Below are 20,481 nucleotides of genomic sequence, written 5' to 3' on the forward strand. Positions count from 1 at the left end.
CTGATAGTCTAGTTCTAAACTTACTCATGTGACAGATAAATGTAATGGTTCAAGTTAAATCCCACCTAGGGATTTATATTTAAGACAGTATGAGACTCTTGTTGTGAGAAGAATCTTATATGAGTAACCACTGTTGATTGTTTGGATTTCTTAAAGTATTGCATTTCTTAAAAAAAAACTTTTTTTAATATTGGGGCGCCTGGGTGGCTCAGCCGGTTGAGCCTCTGACTCTTGACTTTGGCTCAGGTCATGATCTCACAGTTCGTGGGTTCCAGCCCCATGTCAGGCTCTGCACTGACAGTGTGGAGCCTGCTTAGGTTTCTGTCTCCCTCTCTCTTTTCCTCTTCCCTGCTTACTCTCTACCTCTTTCTCAAAAAATAAATAAAAATACAAAAAAAATTAAAAACAGTTTTTTAACGTTTATTTTTGAGAGACAGAGCATGAGCAGGGGAGGGGCAGAGAGAGAGGGAGACACAGAATCTGAAGCAGGCTCCAGGCTATGAGCTGTCAGCACAGAGCCCGATGTGGGACTCAAACTCACAAACTGTGAGATCATGACCCAAGCTGAAGTCGGACACTTAACCAACTGAGCCACCCAGGCACCCCTAAAGGACTGCATTTCTTAAAGTGGGGTGTACTTGGATGATGAGCATATCATGGCAATTTAATCCCTGCTGGGCACTCCCATTTGTGGAAGAGAGTGGCGCTATGTGGAGGGTACATAGGATACCAGGTGCGAGATTGTGGAATATCGTGGGAAATTTAGGGAGAAGCCCAAGGAATGGAAAGAAAGAATTGAATGTAAGTTGCAAAGCTGGCTTCTAGACTTGACTCTGCCATTAACTGATAGTATGAATTTGAGTAAATCATTTACCTTCTCAGCTTCAGTGTTCTTACCTGCAAAATAAGAGCTTGAACTGACTACATGACCTTTTATGTGTCTTCCAGACTTCACAGGTCATGATTCTGTGAATGGTTACTTTCTTCATACTCTTCTTTTGCTCTTTGATTTCATCCTTTACAAGTGGGGAGAAACAAAACAGAAGGCATTTCAGAGTGCTTTTCAGCTAGTCAGAATCCCTCTGTGTTCCACTCAATCAAAGCTCCTGATTATGCTGCTAGATTACAGTATGAGAAACCCACACTGGTGGAGAGACAAGGAATCATTGTAAGCAGGAGACAAGATAAGGAATCCCTTGGCTTAGAATTTTCAATGATTGAGGGCAGGGTAATGGCTAATAGTGAATAAAATGTGGTTAGAAATTATAATTATCACCTTCCTCATTCTCATCAAAAAGACTATTAAGTATAGTGTCTGAGTTGTAGTCAAATTAGCCAGGTAAGCAGTTTATTCTCATTGCTTATTCATCCTAAGACCTCTCTAACATCTTATCATCCCGCCCCTGGGAAGTGTATCACTCTGACCAGCCTCACCCAAACATAGCCCTGTTGTGGCCTTTCCCAGCCCACTGCACCCATCAAACCTCTGTATGCAGGGCCCCACTCTTTTCAAGTAGCAAGGAGCTAGTCTCATAAAACAATGCATCATTGTGTTAATAGAGAACTACTCATTCTGGCCCCTCTAGGTAAAAGTGATGTTTTAACAGTGCCTTGTTTGAGCCTTCAGGAGATGACACGAGAGCTGCCAAATGGGAGGGAAGAGCAGCCCCATGATGAAACAGCAGAGGAGGTGATTAAGAAGCTCCCTTAGGGATGCTTGTTAAATCCATTGTATAGGCCTCTGTCTGTTCTGGCACACGAAAGGTCACCTTTTACTAATATGTATTTACGCACAGCATTGTGCTGGGTACAAAGAAAAGAGCACAGGCACAGTGTCTGCCCTCGGAAGGCTTACACGCTGCACACATCCACCCTGATACAGATATACATGTGCAGGAAATATAGATAATGGAATAAAATGTCAACTGACAGTTGGCAAAGAACCATGACATACTGCATTATATGTCGAGGGTGAGAGTGTATGTCGGGACTTGACTCCATTGGCTCTCCAGTTTTAGGATTCTGTCTTTGACAGGAACCGTTCAGGATGGTTTATGGAGGAGCGCGGCTGGGCTCTGACATCATCCCTTCTGAAAGGTTAGGGATGTGCCCTAAACTGGCTCCTAATAATAGGGTGAATCCAGGGTACTCATTATACTCATTCAGCACAGAGCCTGTGTGTCCAGGAGGCTTTGGAACAAGGCCTGGGATTAGAAATGCAGTTAAAGAAGGGACTTGAGACTCCATAAATGCTTGTAAATAGTTTCCAAAATGAAATAAATAGTAGGATACCGTCTGCCATGAGAACTGGACACTAAAGGATGATTTGAGTTTTTTGCATCTTATCTAATCCAGATTTATCTATAGGGAATGACTATATTCACAGAGCAAAGCAGACCTTTCACTTAGGGTGGGGATGGACGATACAAGCTAAGGCACTTCTGAGAAAACTGGAAGAGGCTATTTTCCTGCCAAACCTGTTCCTCTTCCTTATTGTCTGCAAATATTTTTGTCATAGACTGACTTTTCATAGAGGGGCCATAAATACTGCCTCTCTCTCTCAGTTCTCTCTCCTTGTTCTCTATTCTCCTCAAAAGTAAACAAAGCTGCACTCTTCCTATTATTACAGAAACAGAGATTACGATCACCGCAGATTTGTTCGCTGAATTCTTCAGCAATTCAGCTTGTTCCCGTCACAGCCCAGCCTTCAGAATTCAGGGGATAAGCAGTTGGAAAATATTTTTTATTTTGGTTGGGACTGGAGAGCCCCGGAAGGAGGTAGAAGCAGAAAGAAGACTCCTTTAATCTGGTTAAGGGAGGGCATGCTTCGACTTTGCTCTTCTGGCCACTTGATCTCTATATATAGTTCTTTGTCCTGTCTCATCAGGCATCCTTTGTTGACATTGCCAAAGGAAATCTCTGTTTAATGCATAGCCAAGGGAAAATGTATACCAACAGATGAATATTTCCTCTTGGCTTCCAGGACTGCACCGTTTTGTGAATAACAAGCATTCCTGAAAACATCGAGGGGAAGAAAAATAGTTAAATACTTAGTAATCAATCAGTCAACAACAAAGTGTTTCTGCAGCAGATACTGCGTACTCAGTGTGGTGGGCAATTTGGGAACTATAAAAGAAACATACGCTGTTGATGGCCTCCAGGAACTTTGGAGTCCAGCTAGGGAAAACACTGTGTCTCTCAAGCAAGCGACATGTGTATGGGGAGTACAAATGAATGCAATGTAGGCTTTCCACTTTTACTTATTTAGTCTTGTCGGTAACTTCTGGGCACTGAGCATATGAAAGCACTTTCCTGGAGATTTTGTGTGCGCCCTGTTTTCCTCCCCTCTGGAACTGCTGCAGCACAACAGGTTAGTCTATCCCAGGAGCTCCATGGGAAGATTGATTTCTTTCTGGCCCTTCCCAAGCCTTTTCAAGGAGCTGGGGGCTTTCCTTAGTTGAGGGGAATTTCAGCTTTCTGTCTTGCCCCCAGCTCTTAGCTTCAGTACCTTTCAGAAGACTTACTGTGGGTGGCTTGGGTGGCTTGGTTACTTGAGTGGCTTACTGTTTGTACTGTGTACTGCAAGGGCATTTGGTTTGGGAAGGGCAAGAATAAATGCCTGACTCCTTTTCCAAGCATAAAAACAGGTGGCTTTTTTCCCCAGGAATTGATTTTTAAGAACCCCACTTCTATGGATTTCAGTAGATGGTCCTTTAGTGTTTTAGAGTGGTCAAGCTAGACGAGAGAATCAAATCTAAATCATTAAAGCACAAATCTGTCGTTGGAAGACTCTTCTCCAAGCCCCAAGGCCATGACAAAATTAAGCAGTGAATAGAGTGAACTAAGTGTAATCAGGGGAAATTTCATAGAGAAAATGCATTTTAGCCGAAGATTTAAGGAGGGAAAATAAAGTACTCCCTCTGCTGAGACAGTGTTTCATATGGGCAAAATGGTCTGCTACGCTCTGAGTGTATGCTAGGTAGATAGAGATAAATAGGAAATGGTCCCTGCCCTCAACTCAGGGAACTGACCTGGCAGGTAAATTGTCAAATATAGTGTCAAGTGATAATTATTGTAATGAAAGCAAAGTGCAAGATGACAGGCTAGCCTAGAGAAAGAAACACCTAAGTCTGCCCGAGGGACTTAGGAAAGAAAATAGGGTGAAATAAAAATGGAGTTCTCTTGAAATAAGAGGAGAATTTTCCCAACAAAAATGAGGTGAGGTAGTGAAGGGGACCACGGTCAAGAACACAGAAGGGTAAAGAGCACAGAGATATGCAGGGCACCATTACAAGCTTGCTTCAGCCAGAATGTGCGATGTGAGGACCATCGCAAGAGATGAGTGTGGAGAAGTAGCTAGGGCCTAGATAATGAAGGACCTTGTAGGCCATGCATAGGTATTTGGACTTTATCCTGAAGACTCTGGGGAGCCATGGAAGGATTTAAAGCAGATGAATAACTGGATAAGGCCTGCACTTCAAGATTGCTCTGGCTGTAGTATGGTGGATAGAGCAAGGGTCAAGGGTCAAAAGTGAAGGCAAAGAGTCCAACCAGTTAGGTGGCTTTTACTGATACAGGGAGAGACAAAGACCCAACCTAAGGCAGTGGTAGTAGGGTTAGGGAGGAGGGGATACATTCAAAACATTTGTGGGAGGTAGAATCAATATTACTTGGTGATCAGTTAGATGCAATGGGTGAAGGGGTGAGAAAATAGTAGGATGATCCCCATGTTTCTGGCTTGGGTCACTGAATGGGTGTGTCGCCTTTTAACTAAGTTATGGAGTACAGATGGAGTTAATTTTCTTTTTCTTTAACAAAATTTTTTTAACATTTATTTATTTTTGAGAGACACAGAGAGGCAGAGCATGAGTAGGGGAGGGGCAGAGAAGAGAGGAAGACATAGAATCCAAAGCAGGTTCCAGGCTCTGAGCTGTCAGCACAGAGCCCAACGTGGGGCTCGAACTCACAGACCTTGAGATCATGACCTGAGCTGAAGTTGGACGCTTAACCTGAGCCACCCAGGTGCCCCTCTTTTTATTTTTTAAAGGTTTTATTTTAAAGTAATCTCCATACCCAACGTGGGGCTCAAACTCACAACCCCAAAATCAAGAGTCTCACACTCTACCAACTGAGCCAGCCAGGCACCCCGAGATGGAGTTCTTTTTAGACATGAGAGGTTTATTGTGCTGTGGGTCAGACAGGCAGGTAAGTAAGTGGGCAGCTGGCTTGCTGGATCTGGAGGTCAGGAGAGAGGTCTGGGAAAGTGATAAAGACCTAGGACTCGTGAGCACCGAAGTGGCACATAAAGCCATGCAGAATGTGTAGAACGAGAAGACCCAGGACAGATCAGCCCGATTGTCACTCAGAATACAACAGACTCATCAATCAATGGCTTTATGTACCGTGTTTTGCAAGTTGCATATTATTGTTGTCTGTGGTCTGGGTGAGGACAGATGTCCATCTATGTTGTGCAAGTGTGTGTCCATGTGGGAATGGCATTGTGTGTATCTAGAATGGTATTTGCACATGCCTTTCTTTGTGGTGGTAAGCTTTCCATAGAGCACACACGTGCTCTTACGTGCCTTTGCACATGCTATGTATTGGTCTGTTTCATAGGTGGCTGCCTGGGTGTTCATCTTGTGTGTGTGTGTGTGTGTGTGTGTGTGTGTGTGTGTGTGTGTGGAGGAGATATTGTAAAGAGGGTATATGTGGAAAGAAGAATGTATGTCTAGAGAGAGAACTGGTGTTTAAAGTGGGTCGTGAGGACATCTTTGACCTCTATATTTGCCCTCAGAGGGTTCTTTTCGAGCCTGTGGTATTTTCTCCATACAGGAGAAACCAGGATGCAACTGGAGGAGATTGCCCTGTTTCCAATCAGAAGTGTTGTCTCTTGTGTTTAGAGCAGGTTTCCCCTGTCTTCTCCTCTACTTCCCAGGCCTGTTCTGGCTTCTCCTTAGCAACATCAAAGGCACAAGCCAATCACTGGCTTTGGAATAATTTCTAAACTAATCAAACATTAGCTACAAAAAAATTGCATTTTATCAATGGGAGTCCATGTCGTATAAGAGCACAAAATTGCACCTTTAGCTCCTCCACTCCCCCACTGCATCCGAGTAATTGTGCTCCTGCACAAATCAGCAGATGCCTGGAGTGCACGAAGATGTCTTCTTAGAAACATGTCAGATGGAGGGGCAATCACAGGGCATGAGGAGGATTGGAGAAGGTGAGAGGACAAGGCAGGAAAGGAGTCCAATGGTAGATGGTGAGAGAGTATGTGAAAAAGAAAGGGAAAACAATCCCAATGTGCCAGTTTACTCTCAAGTGCACACACAACAGAGTTCTTGCCAAATTTGTGAGGGTGTTCTAGCATCTGAAGAGCTCTGAATTTTCTGGCCTCCTGGGGCTATTCTGGGGTTCTGATTGCCACCCAGTCATCAGCCCAGAAACCTGAACTATTTTAGGATTCCATTGGCTTTCGAATGAAATGGAATTTATGTTTTATTGGTAGTGCAGAAAGAACATTTACATTGAAGGAGTAAAACACAAAAATCTGATCTCACACATGAGTAGGCAAATTGTATATTGTCTGCATGCCAGGGAGTAGAATTAAACATCTTCATGCTTTCACACTCCATTTCTGTCAAAAACAGGTTATTGGCAGCAAACCATCTGAAGAAAACCACTGACCTACAGTGAGCACTGCCGAGTCCCATGCTTAATGCTAACCTACTGTATAGCTGCAAATGCAGTGACACACCATTAGTCCAGTAGGCAAAAGCAAATGGTATTCCCAGGGTTTTGCTGTTCATTATTTATGTTTTTTTAATGTTTATTTATATTTGAGAGAGAGACAGAGCATGAGTGGGGGAGGGGCAGAGAGATGGAGACAGAATCTGAAGCAGGCTCCGGGCTCCAGGCTGTCAGCATAAAGCCCAACTCAGGGCTCGAACCCACAGGCAGTGAAATCATGACCTGAGCCGAATTTGGATGCTTAACCCACTGAGCCACCCAGGCGCCCCCTTTTTAAATTTTTTTTAATGTTTATTAATTTTTGAGAGAGCATGAGCAGGGGAGGGGCAGAGAGAGAAGGAGACGCAGAATCCAAAGCAGGCTCCAGGCTCCGAACTGTCAGCACAGAGCCCGACATGGAGCTCAAACTCACGAGTCATGAGATCATGACCTGAGCCGAAGTCAGATGCTTAACTGACTGAACCACCTAGGCGCCCCGTCCCCTTTTATTTATGGTCATTTGAGCAATAGAGAGTCAGTAAAACCTATGTCCCTTTTTCCTTTGTGAACCTTTATCAGAAAGTATTTATTAAACTCCACTGTGTGCTTAGCATTGTTTCAAGTGCTCCAGGAACTAGAGGAGGTATGTATGTCACTATCTTTGTCTTCAAGGACATTGTAGTCTAGGTGGAAAGCATAACTAACAGTATGAAGCAGCAGTAAGCAATACAAAAGAAAATGGTTGAGTGCTAAATTGTGTGAGACCAACTTGAAGTGCTGTAAGAGTTCAGAGGATCAGGAGGTTGAAGAAAGCTAACGTCATCACTGTCCTCAATAGCTGACATTTACTGACACTTCATATGTGCTAGCCATTGTGCTATGCACTTCACATGCATTATCTCATTTAATCCTCTCAGCTACCTCTGAGATAGGTACTGTTGTTATCCATGTTTTTTTTCATATGAGGAAATTCAGATAACTAAGTGACTTATCCAAGGGATGTGATGAGACCCGAGATTTAGAGAGGCAAGGAGGGACCTGATCCCTAAAGACCTTAAGAGTCACGTTAAGAAGTTTGGAATTCATCCCCAGGTCAGAGGGTAGCCAATTAAAAGTCAGTATGAAGCCATTTTTAAGTACGGGAACAGTGTGTTTTTAAAGAGATTTTGCTGTCTGGCTGCTGAATTAAGAACACACTCAGAAGATTTAAGACCAAAGAGACAGGGACCAGTTAGGGGACTATTGTAGCACAGCGGCTGGTATACAGTAGGCACTCAATGCACATTTGTTAGGTGGATGGATAGTTAGATGGGTGGATGGGTGGATTAATTTTAAGGAACAAATTCTGGTGGACAGAACTAGTGAAGTAACAATAAAGGATAGAAAGGGATAGATTTGAGTTATAGTTAGGAAGTTATAGTTAGGAAGTAAAATGTATGGGATTTGATGATTAATTGGATACAGGGGATGAGAAAGAGAAGTTAGAATGATGCCCAGGATTTCTGAGGGGCCAGTGGTGCCATTCATTCATTCAGGGAACACCAGAGAAGAATCAGGTCTAAAGGAAAAGGATATGGTAAGGAGATGTGTTCGGTTTTGGAAACACTGAGTTCATGGTGCCTGTGGTTATGCAAATGAAGATGTCACTGAGCAGTTAGATATGTGGGTCTAAATTTCAGGATAGGGGTTTGGGATGGAAGTAAGGATAAGCAAGGCAAATGAAGATCTTTTTGGGGTGATGGAATTATTCTAAAGTTGGATTGTGGTAATGATTACACAGTTTCATAATTTACCAATAATCATTGAATCATCCCCTTAAAACAGATGCACTTTATGGTATGTTAATTATATCTCAACAAGCATTTTAAAAATTAAAAAAAAAGATAAGCAAGGCACTGCCATATAGGTGGTATTGGGACCTTAGAAATGGATGAGATCACCTAAGAGAGTTCACGTGTTAGAACTCTCTGAATATACTGGCATTTAAGGCAGAAATGTTGGAGTGATCAGAAGGATAACCAGAAGAATTTGTGTCATGGAACCCGAGGGAAGAGAGTGTAGTATTTACAGAAGATTTAAATGGATGATCTCTTTCATTTTAATGATAGGAGAGACATAAATATCTTTACTTGCCAACAGGAAGGAGCCATTTGACAGGGAGAAGTTGAATGAAGGAAAGAGAGGGGAAGATGAATCAAGCGAGGACCCCAAGAGAATGGGACACAGTGCACAGGTAGAGGGATGAACTTTCTAGAGGAAGAGAGATATCATTCATTTCCTTGTAACAGACAGGAGGGAAAGATGGTTGGTTGAGGATGCAGGTATGTTTGTTTACTGGTTTGTTGTGAGAATTTGAGGGAATTCTGTAGGGTGAATTCTATTTTCTTTGTGAAGAAGGAAGTAAAATCACTTGCCATGTTTTTACTATGAGTGAGAAAGGAGGTGATGAGGTTGGAACTTGGAGGACTGTAAGATTTGAATTCACTGCGTAGATGTGGAGAGAGTTAAGAGAAATATAGGATCGGTAGGAAACATTGGGAACCCACTTGAAGCTGGACACTACGAATTTAAAGGGGAGTCAATCTATGCTTATGTGATCAGCATATAGGTCACACCTAAAACCATGAGAATGAAAACACACAGGGAGAGTATGTTGGCTAGGTAAGAGGAGGGATGGAGATTGTCTATCTATCTATCTATCTATCTATCTATCTATCATCTATCTATCTAATGTATTGTTATATTAGTGATCTAAACATTTTATCTGTCACATGTGTTGTATTTTTTTTTGTTTCAGTTTGCCATTTATCTTTATTTTCTTATGGCTTTTGGTTTTTTCTGGATTGTGGAGGAAGGTCTCCACTCCTTAAACTTTCTTTTCATATTTTTAGTGACTTTCTTCTTTTGTATCTTAAGTCTTTATAGACCTGCAATTTATTTTAGGTTATGAGGCTTTACAGCTTATTTTAGGATATGAAGTTTTGTTTTCTTCCAGATGAATAGCTACAATGCCAAGACCATTTATTCTCACAAGAGTCCTTTTCTCATTGAATGGATCTGTCACCATTGGCATATATTGGGTTTCCATATGCACTTGGACCTATTCCAGACTACTCTGTTCCACTGATTTAATTTTCTGTTCATATGCCAATACCTGACTATTTTTGTTCTAGTGGATTTATGGTAACTTTTAATATCTGGAAATATCTATTATTTCTTTGTCATAATTTTCTTGCTATTCTTGGATATTTTATTGTCACTCTCTACATGAACCTTAAAATAATTTTATCCCATTACAAAATATACTCAATTTGGATTGTGATTATCATTGCATTAGAGTTATATGTTAATTTTAGGGAGAAATGATGATAAATTTTCCTAGAGTTATAGTATTATCTCTGCATTTTTTAAGTTTTATTTTTGGGACCTCCTCTTTAATATTTCATTGTTTTCTTCAAATAGGTATAGTAGCTTTCTTGCTAAATTGGTCCTTAGGTATTTTATGGTCTTGTCCCTGTTGTGAATGGGTTGCTTTTCTATTTCGATTTAAAACAGCATATGTAGAAAAGCTCTTGGTTTTATATATTTTCTTGTATATAATAGTCTTACCAAATTAAGTCTCTTAACTAAAAAAAAAAGCTAGAGTCTCTTAGGTTTATCTGAAGTACCTCTGTTTCTTTTAAACCAATATTTATACCATTTATTTAATTTTCTCATTTTCTTTTGCCTCAGCTAAAACATTAAAAATACTGCTGAATGGGGCGCCTGGGTGGCTCAATCAGTTAAGTGTCTGACTTTGGCTCAGGTCATGATCTCATGGTTTGTGGGTTCGAGCCCCACATTGGGCTCTGGGCTAACAGCTCAGAGCCTGGAGCCTGTTTCAGATTCTGTGTTTCCCTCTCTCTCTCTCTGCCCCTCACCAGCTTATGCTCTCTGTCTCAAAAATAAACATTAAAAAAATTTAAAAACACTGCTGAATAATGGTGGTAATACCAGACATCCTTGCCTTGTTCATGATCTGGGAAACACTTCACCACTTTGTGTGATGTTTGTTATTTGTTTTTTAGTGTATTTAAAAATTATCATTTACTTAGAATTTATATCTAGATTGACTGCTCAGTTTTTTTAAAAAACCTTTTAGAGGGGCACCTGGGTGGCTCAATCGATTAAGCGTCCGACTTCGGCTCAGGTCATGATCTCACGGTTTGTGGATTCGGGCCCCACATTGGGCTTGGTGCTGATGGCTCTGAGCCTGGAGCCTGCTTCAGATCCTGTGTCCCCCTCTCTCTCTGCCCCTTCCCCCCCACCTCTCTCTCTCTCAAAAATAAATAAACATTAAAAAATAAATAAAATAAATAAAAAATAAAAACCTTTTGGAATGTATTAATATAACCCTATATGTTGATATATTTTCTAATGTTGAATCATTCTTTTATTTCTGGAATAAATCCTGTTTGCTTATAGTATTTTATTCTTTCATTGCCCTTTTGGATTTCATTTTCTATTTTATTGAGAATTTTCCTGTATATATTCAGAAGTGAAATCAATGTGTAGTCTTACTATTTCCAGTATCTTTTTTAGGTTTCTTGTATTGTGGTTATACTAGATTGACCAAATGGATTTGGGAACTTTTTATCTTCCTCTGTGGTTTTCAGTAGCTTAAACAGCATGGGAACAATCTGTTCTCTGAAACATTTATGGAACTTAGCCTCAAAACCATTGGAACATGGGGTCTTTAAAAAAACTACACATCTTTTTTTTTTCTTTTTTTTTACAAAGCAAAACAAAACAACACAATACTAACAATGGAAAGGGGATATACTCATAGATAATGGTGTGCTGGTAAACATTTAATAATTGGCCCTCAGAAAAAGCCATTTTTAAAAAATGAAATCCTCTGTTATGATTTATCTCTCTCTTTTAGTTAGTTTATTTATTTATTTAGAGGGAGGTGGCAGAAAGAGAGAGAGAATCTTAAGCAGGCTCCATGCTCAGCTTGGAACCTGATGTGGGGAGCAGTCACAGGAGCCTAGGATCATGGCCCTAGCCAAAAATCAAGGGTCAATGTTCAACTGAGTCACCCAGGCATCCCCCTTTTAGTTTATTTTATTGTCCTTTTCAAGTTTCTCTTAAGTTGAAAAGTTAATTCATTTATTTTCAATGTTTATACATTTTCCTGAGTAGATCTTTAACTGTATCCTATAGTTTTTAAATAGTGTTTTTCCATTTTTTTCTATAAAATGAAGAATTTTAGTTTTGATTTCCTCTTTGATTCTAAAATTAGGGGTGTGTGTCTTAATTTCAGTGATTGAGGATTTAGGGGTTTATATTTTTGTTATTCTTATTTTACAGGTTTATGATAAGAGAAGGTAGACTATAAAATCTCTACTTTTTCAAATGTATCTGTATTATATTGTTCTTTGTGGCTAAGTACATGATCAATAGTCAATGTTCCATGAATAGAAGAGAATAAAGTGCATTTTCTTTTTTTTTTTTTTTTTTAAATTTTTTTTCAATGTTTATTTATTTTTGGGACAGAGAGAGACAGAGCATGAACAGGGGAGGGTCAGAGAGAGAGGGAGACACAGAATCGGAAACAGGCTCCAGGCTCTGAGCCATCAACCCAGAGCCTGACGCGGGGCTCGAACTCACAGACCGCGAGATCGTGACCTGGCTGAAGTCGGACGCTTAACCGACTGCGCCACCCAGGCGCCCCTAAAGTGCATTTTCTATAGAGTACAAAGTTCTATACATAGCTATTACATTGTTTTACTGATAGATTAAAGTAAATCCTCTATATCCTTGCTTATTTTTTTAGAGTGAAACCTTACTTCAGCTGTCAGTTTCACATATATCTTTTTATCTTATCAATTTATCTATTTTTAAATGTTTATTTCTTTAGAGAGAGAGCGCGTGCTTGTGGGTGTGCGAGTGGGGGAGGGACAAAGACAGAGGGAGAGAGAGAATCTTAAGCAGGCTCCAAGCTGTCAGCACAGAGCCCAACTCTGGGCTTGATTCCACAAACCGTGAGATCATGACCTGAGCTGAAATCAAGAGATGGAGGCTTAATGGACTGAGCCACCCAGGCGCCCCTCTCCATCTATTTTTAAGAGTATTTGTTTCCTAGAAGTACAACTGATAGTTTAAAGCAAAGGCACATTTTTAAAGTTATTAATACATATTGTCATCAATCTCTGTTCACCAAAGTAATTTATACTCCCACCAGAAATATACAAGAAAGCAGATGGGGCTTTCCTAAGTTTTCCTCTACCATGCTGTTTTGGAATGCTATTGAGTTCAGTCACTTACATTTGCCTTTTTTTGGTCTTTAAAAGAAAACTTCTTGGATGCCAGGCAGTAGTCAAAAACAGGAGCTCCCACTGGTTTGGGGTTAGGGTCATCAAAACGGACAGATGTCATCTAGTAGGACTAGTATTCCCACTGCAGATAAAACCATTGAGTCTTTAGGGTTTGGGTTGCCTCAGTACAGAGAGAGGTCAGAGAGATCAAGTGATTTTGATTAAGCAATTAAATATCCCCAGTTGGCTCTTAAATAGCTCTCTCTACAATTCCTGCTGCCCCCACGCCTGAATCCCCAAGACTCTCACTGTCTTTGTTCTGTCCAATAATTGACTTTTTCTTCTCTCTAATATGTCTGTCAGTTTCTTGAAATTCATGAATGAAGGAAAACTGCTATACAGAGATCTGAATTTTCATAAAGAACATCCATTTCTGAAGATATAATTTTAAGGGTCAATAATTAGAGTGGAGGCAGTGCATAGTACTGATGGCATCTTCTTTTTTTCCCCTACCATATAACAGTAGTATTTAAGAGTTCATTAGAAATACACATGGCCTTTGAAAACCCAGTATTAAATTCCTCTTCACAAAGTAATCTGAGTCAAAAAAGTCAACTATAAAAGTACATTTTTAAATAGAATTCAGAAAATGAATATGAAGCAATCATTAGATGAATATTATTAAGGAATTATTTGTTCACTGTGATTATGCAACAAAATATCCTTTTATTTCTGAGATGTGATCCGAAGTATTTAGGGTGAAATGGTGCAGTCTTTTGGATTTGTTTTAAAACATTCCAGGGGCGCCTGGGTGGCTCAGTTGGTTAAGCAGCCAACTTAGGCTCACATCATGATCTCTCAGTTCATGAGTTCGAGCCCCGCATCGGGCTCCGTGCTGACAGCTCGGAGCCTGGAGCCTGCTTCGGATTCTGTGTTTCCGACTCTCTCTGCCCCTCCCCTGCTCACGCATTCTCTCTCTCTCTGTCAAAAATATAAAAAAAAATTTAAAAAATTTAAAAAACCATTCCAGCAAAAGGGAGGGAAATAGATCAAACAAGTATAGCAAACTGTTGATAGCTATTAAAGCGGGGGAGGGGGGGAGTACAAGGCATTTCATCATATTGTCAAGTTTTAAATATGCTTAGAACATTTCGTAATAAAAATGTTTAAAATGATAACAGTTACATAACTGCAACCAGTAAAACCATGCTAAAATGTATAAAGAAAACATTTTAAACTTTTTCCTACCCCTCTCTCCATTGAAATCTTTTACAGCCTGGCTTATTTTTTGCCTACCAACTCCTTTTCCCTTAAAGTCACATTGTTTGAAGCTCCTCCGTGAGGAAAATGTGATGACAGGGAAAGATCCAGGTGTGAGAACTAAACCACACTACTGTCCAAAGACAGTGCACAGGAAATTGGCTGCTAGTCAATGCATCCTTCCTTAGAAAATGCATTTGGAAGCTGGTGCTGGAAATGTGAGATCTGAACTCCAAGAGATCATAAACCTGAGTTCCTGCAGTATGATCATATTCAGAACAAGGTCAATGAAATCAGCCCACTATTCAGATGAGGCCAACACAACCCTTTCTTTAGGTTCCAGATGAGATTAACAAGAATGATTTATAGAATATAAATAAGTTCTGAGTAATAACTTAAGCCTTTCCATGATTTATTTAAAAAAAATTTTAATGTTTATTTATTTTTGAGAGAGAGACACAGACTGTGAGTGGGGGAGGGGCAGAGAGAGAGGGAGACACAGAATCCGAAGCAGGCTCCAGGCTCCGTGCTTTCAGCACAGAGTTTGACATGGGGCTCAAACTCACAAACTGTGAGATAATGACCTGAGCCAAAGTCACACACTCAATCGACTGAGACACCCAGGCACCCCAAGCCTTTACATGATTTAGAAACACATTTGTGTGTGCACACATACACACTTACAAGCCATAAGTACCCAGACTATCTCAATTAACCAATGAAAGATTATGGAAATTTCAGCTGATAAATGATCAAGAGTTGAAATGTCAGCCAACTGATTTTACGCTAAGACAAGTAAGTGTCCACATAAATCAAAGCCTGACTTTCAGTTTTCTGGGAAAGAGGTACTGAATATTTCCAGACTAGCCTAGCAACTGGAGGTGGTGGAGGAGTGGATAAGGGCATTTGTATTATTTAACTACTACTGTGTTCCAGGTTCTGTGCTAAGACCTTTATTTCTATTTTCTCATTTGATTCTTCCAGCAACCTGTGAGATAGGGTGATGTTGTTTCTGTTTTACTCATCAGAAAGATGGGCTCAGAGGTGTTGATTGACTTGTTTGAGGTCACTCAGCCTGTAAGTGTCAAAGCTGGAATTCAGACTCAGGCCTGCTTGACTTCAAATCCAGAGCTCTTTCCACTCTACTTTGTTGCCTCCTGGGAGGAAAAGGTGCTGAGAAGAAATGAAAACTTAGCACACAAAAGTCCTCAAAAAGAAAAAAAAAAAAAAGAATGCAGGGTTTTTTTGCTCAAAAAGAAAAAAAGTTATAGCTACAAAGAGAGTGATCAAAGGGCAGGATAACTTTGATGGTTAAAGTGAAACAGGGAATCTGAAGGAGCCCTGGCCTTGGGATTAGAAAGCTTAGTTTGGGTTGTAACTTCATCACTTGCTAGCTTATATGACTTTGATCATTCACTTTTACCTCTCTAGAGATTGGTTTCCTCATTCATAAAATTCAATAATGCCTGTCCTATCTATTTCATGAGGTTGTTATAGAGATCAAATATAGAGACCAGATCTATCTGAAAGCTCTCTCTAGTGTACACCACAACAACTATAGAGCTATAACAACTACACGACTGTAGTTAATGATTTCTTTGACTAACAGTAGCAGTGTGTTAAGATGATCACCCCTTTGGAATTTCCCAGAAAATTGAGATTCCTTGTCCTTTGCTTTATATTTTCTCTAGAAGCTACTGTATCTCCCAAAGTGAGGAATGGAGCCCTGAGCCCTAGGCAGAAAGCAAAGACCCAAAGTAAATTGCACTCTGTGCCCCCTCATATCCTCACTGATTGTATATAGGTGAATCGTATTAAGAGGGACATCAAAGGCAGACCTGTAAGGGAAAAGAAGCTCCAAAAAGGTAGCCTTTTGTCTGAGCAAGTGTGATGATGGACACACAAGACCTACTTGCTTTGTCCTGGAGGCGGTGAAGAGATTATGGCTTACAGGCATTATGTACCTGGAAACATACATGAACACACACTCACATGTATGTGAACCTCGGGACTTCTCACCTTAAGGCAGCATCCATCAGGATAGGGTCTCTGGATGAACCAGTGTAACCTAGAGCCATCTCTGGTTCCAGTAATACTTTCATAATACCACACTCTCTGTTCATATTTTTGACAGTTGCCTCTCATCCTTCCTCATCAATACCACAGGCAGGCTGACTGGTAGATTCCCAGCTCTGTAGCATAGGGATTGAATGTGGGAGGGTGCAGACTCATCAATGCATTAACGAGTATTTTAATGAGCCTCCAAAGTATAGAGCTCTACTCTGCTTGGAGCTGAGAGTGCAGGACAGATGGGTTCCTCTCCCTCAGGGAGCACTGCAGAGGAGGCTAAAATGGAATGTAATTACGGTACTGTATTCTAATACATGAGGGAATGTGCTAGGTAGCTTTCTTGATCACATACCTGTTTCTTTGAGACTCAACCTAATATTTTGGGGGCTCTGAGTCTGGGGGATTGTGTGAATTATGGGGGAACCCAGAGCAGAAAAACAGAAAGTAACAAGCTGGGGCCAGCCGAATTTCTTCCCAGCCAAGGATGTGAAATGTAATTGGCGTTTTTAGCAGAAATCATCAGCTGACCTCCCTCTTGGCATCAGCTTCCTGCTCTGAATGGAGGGAGTAGGTGATAGTCGGCTCCAGGTAGGAAGAGAGGCCATCTTACCTGCAGAGACAGGGCAAACCCTGTTCAGTAGTATGGAGGTAACTGCATTTGGGAATGAGGTCTAGGTACTTAAGGTGTGAGGAGAAGAAGAGTAAGAAAAAGAGACATGGCAATTTCTGAGACAAGCAAATAGTGACCCAGTATTTCCAGAAAGGGAAAGCAGACAGAGGAATGGAATAAAAATAAAGCAGATGGTGGAACAGTGCTCACTTGTTTGTTCTGCAGAAAAACCCAGAAGATATAGTGGTTACAATAGTAGTAATCATGGTCACTGTCATCACGATAGTAGTTGTAGTAAAGACAAAACAAAACAGAAACAACTATTCGATTACCTATCATGATTCAGAAAATGTATTAGGTGCTTTATTTCTGTTATTTAATTTAGTAAGCATGTGCAAAACCCTTTGAGGCCAGATGCCAGTATTATCCTCATTTACAGAAAAGGAAACTTAGTCCACTCACCCAAGACCAAACAGGTAGTTGGGAAGCAGCAGAACCAAGAGGCTAATGTGAGGCTGTCTGACTTCAAAGCCCATTATTTTAATGAGTTCCATTTTTAATTTTGGTTTTTGGTTCAGTAATGGGGAACCCCTACCCCAGGATTCCCAGGGACCCTTCCCAGAGAGCCCCTGCACACCTCCTCTCTCCTTCTCGTTGTCTTTCTCTCTCTCCCCATCCCCACCAAGATAACCTGACTAAGGGCTCTCCTTGGAACCCACTAGCCCCCTTGGGCTTTTCACTGTACAAAACCCTTAGCTCTAGTCTCTGTCCTCACTCATGAGGTACTTGGGGCTGCTGGAAATATGTTCTCAAAACATCTTTTTTACTTAGTCATGGAGTTGAGTATTGTTCAGAAGGCTCCCTTCTCACTGATGTGCTCATATAGAATTCTTCAAGCCCTTGTCCTGGGGCTCTTTCCTGGAATTCTCCATCTTCTTTCCCTATCCCCCACTCTCCTACCCCACTCCACCCTTTCAGCTTGGAAGCAATATAGGCCTTTCTTAAGCTATTTTTTTTAACATTTATTTATTTTTGAGAGAGAGAGAGAGAGAGAGAGAGAGAGAGCGCATGCGTGAGGTAGGAGCAGAATCCAAAAGCAGAATCCAAAGCAGGTTCCAGGCTCTGAGCTGTCAGCACAGAGCCTGACACGGAGCTTGAACTCACACACTGTGAAATCATGACCCGAGCCAAAGTCGGATGCTTAACCCACTGAGCCACCCAGGCGCCCCTTCTTCAGCTATTTTTACTCTTCCACTGGGCCCTTGCTTCTTCTAGCGACCATCTGCCTTTTCTGAACATGGAACCAGGTTTCTTTTTTCTCTGTTGTCATCCAAAGTCCCCTGTCTCAGAAAGAATGACTTCTTTCTCAGAATATGCCCACCGTGACCTTAGCTAGAATGTCCCTGGCCCTCCCAGTAGTGATTCTTGGCTCTGTGTATTTATAGGGAATATCAGGGTACTGAAGCCATCTCTCAGAAACAAAGGTCTTGGGAAGGGATGCTTATGTCAGACTTGAGTACAAAGAGGGGCTAAATGCTCCCCCACAGTCTAGTCGGTGACTAGAGAAGGCATAATCTTTCAGTGGCCTGCCCTGCTTTCCTTCCCTTCCATAATTCTATGGTCGTGAAAGGCAGTGAAAAGGATGGCTTGGGGAAAAGCCCTGGACTAGAAATCAGGAATCCTGGGTTCTGATACTGACTCTGCCATCCAGTAGCTGCATGAACTTGGGCCAAAGAGCCTGTTCATACCTCTGTCACACTGCCTGCTCTGCTGGATTGGAACTACCTGATTACATCTTGTTTCCTTTGTTGGACTATCTGCTTCTTAAAGGCAATGGCCATGACCATGCCACATTCATCTCAGAAACTGCAGGTCCTAACTAGTCTCTCTGACTCATTCTCTACCCCTCAAATCCATTTTCCACATTGCCGTGGGAATGAGCCTTTTAAACTGCAAAGCCCGCATGTCACTCCCCTAGCACAAACCCTTCCATTGTTCCTCATCACCATTAAGGTAAAGGTTTATAAGACCCACAGTGATCTAGATCCTGCCTGTATCTCTAGCATGCCCTTTTACCACTTGCACTTTATACTGTGCTCATTCCACAAATATGTAAGCATGTTTCTGCCTTGGTCCAGGCATTGGGAATGCAATGTGAACATGGCATCTGCCTTCACAGGACTTAGATTCCTCTTTTCTGCTGACTGACTGCTGCTTGTCCTTTAAGACTCAACTCGGGCACCATCTCCTTCAGGGACATCACCCATGCTCTATACCTTTCTCCCCATCTTCCTAGTCTGGTTCCCATGTGTATATGGAGTGCCCTATGCATACTTCCATCATAGCACTTCTGTGTACCAATTTGTCTCCCCACCAGGCTGTAATCTCTGAGAGTGGGAACTGTGTCCTATCCACTTTTTTATACCCAGCACATGACTTGGTACACAATAGATGTTGAGGAAGGATAATTGAATAAAAAGTACCCTCTGGTGGCTAGCTCTTATAAGTACAATCTTTTATGCATTGTAGAAGGGAGGAAAGCGTAGGCAATTACCCAGGAGAGGTAAAATTTTCTTTCTTTTAATATTGGGTCAGGAACCATTTCAGAATGTGTGGTCTCCTAGAAGCTATGTTGTTGTCCCAACAAGTCTTTCATAATGCAGCAAATAATATGTAAATGACAGAACAGAATTACCATTTTGAGTAATTGTGTAAAAAGAAAACCTAAGGGAAACTCATCCCATGCAACAAAGAAATGTAACCTACTATACAATTTTTCATTATACCTTTATTTCAGAGCCAGCACACTCATATTCACTCATTCATTCAACAAATATTTGTTGAATACCTGTAGTGTGCCAGGCACTACTCTAGGTGTTGGGGATAAAGTAGTGAATGAAATAAAGTCTTTAACATTAAGTTTACATTCTAGTTGGGGGAGATATACAGTAAACAAATGTATTTTTATTAGGGGTTTAAGTGCTATGGATAAAAAAAAAAAATTAGGGGAGAGTGACATCACCAAGATGGCAACCTAGGTTGCTCCTGACTTTGTTTCCCCTCACAAGAAGAACAACTAACATCAAATCAAGAACAAGACACAGCTGAGAGGATCCTAGTATATGGGAGTGAGGCTGAAGTACCCTTCTGCTCCACGGAGACCCAGACAGACTGCATTAGAAGGGTGAGAAGTGGCTATGCATTGCTCCTCCTTCAGTCTAGTGCAGCACTATGCAGAGAGGTCTCCCATGAACCTTCAGTTCCTCCCATGGGGAAAGAGAACCCACTGGGGACAATTATCGCCCCCCCCCTACATTGGGGGTCACTTTGTGAGAATCCCTACTCTGATCTCACACCACGGGGATTTCAGGGGAATCTGTGGGGCTCAACCACTGGGAATCTGACTATGGTGGAGGAGGGGGAATGGATTGAAACAACTAGTGTAGGGATCTTGGCCCAAAGGGTAATCCCAATGGCAGCTTTGCTTACCCACAGAATCAAGTTGGGGGAACA

General features: G+C 41.3%; 1 protein-coding gene across 6 annotated transcripts in view; it reads left to right on the forward strand.

Moving 5' to 3' along the window:
* The window catches only part of MID2 (midline 2), a 134,275-nt gene that overhangs the window by 66,091 nt on the left and 47,703 nt on the right, over window positions 1-20,481 (forward strand). The gene's annotated exons all lie outside the window — the stretch shown is intronic.

This window comes from Leopardus geoffroyi, chromosome X (assembly GCF_018350155.1).
Source record: "Leopardus geoffroyi isolate Oge1 chromosome X, O.geoffroyi_Oge1_pat1.0, whole genome shotgun sequence".
NCBI lineage: Eukaryota > Metazoa > Chordata > Mammalia > Carnivora > Felidae > Leopardus > Leopardus geoffroyi.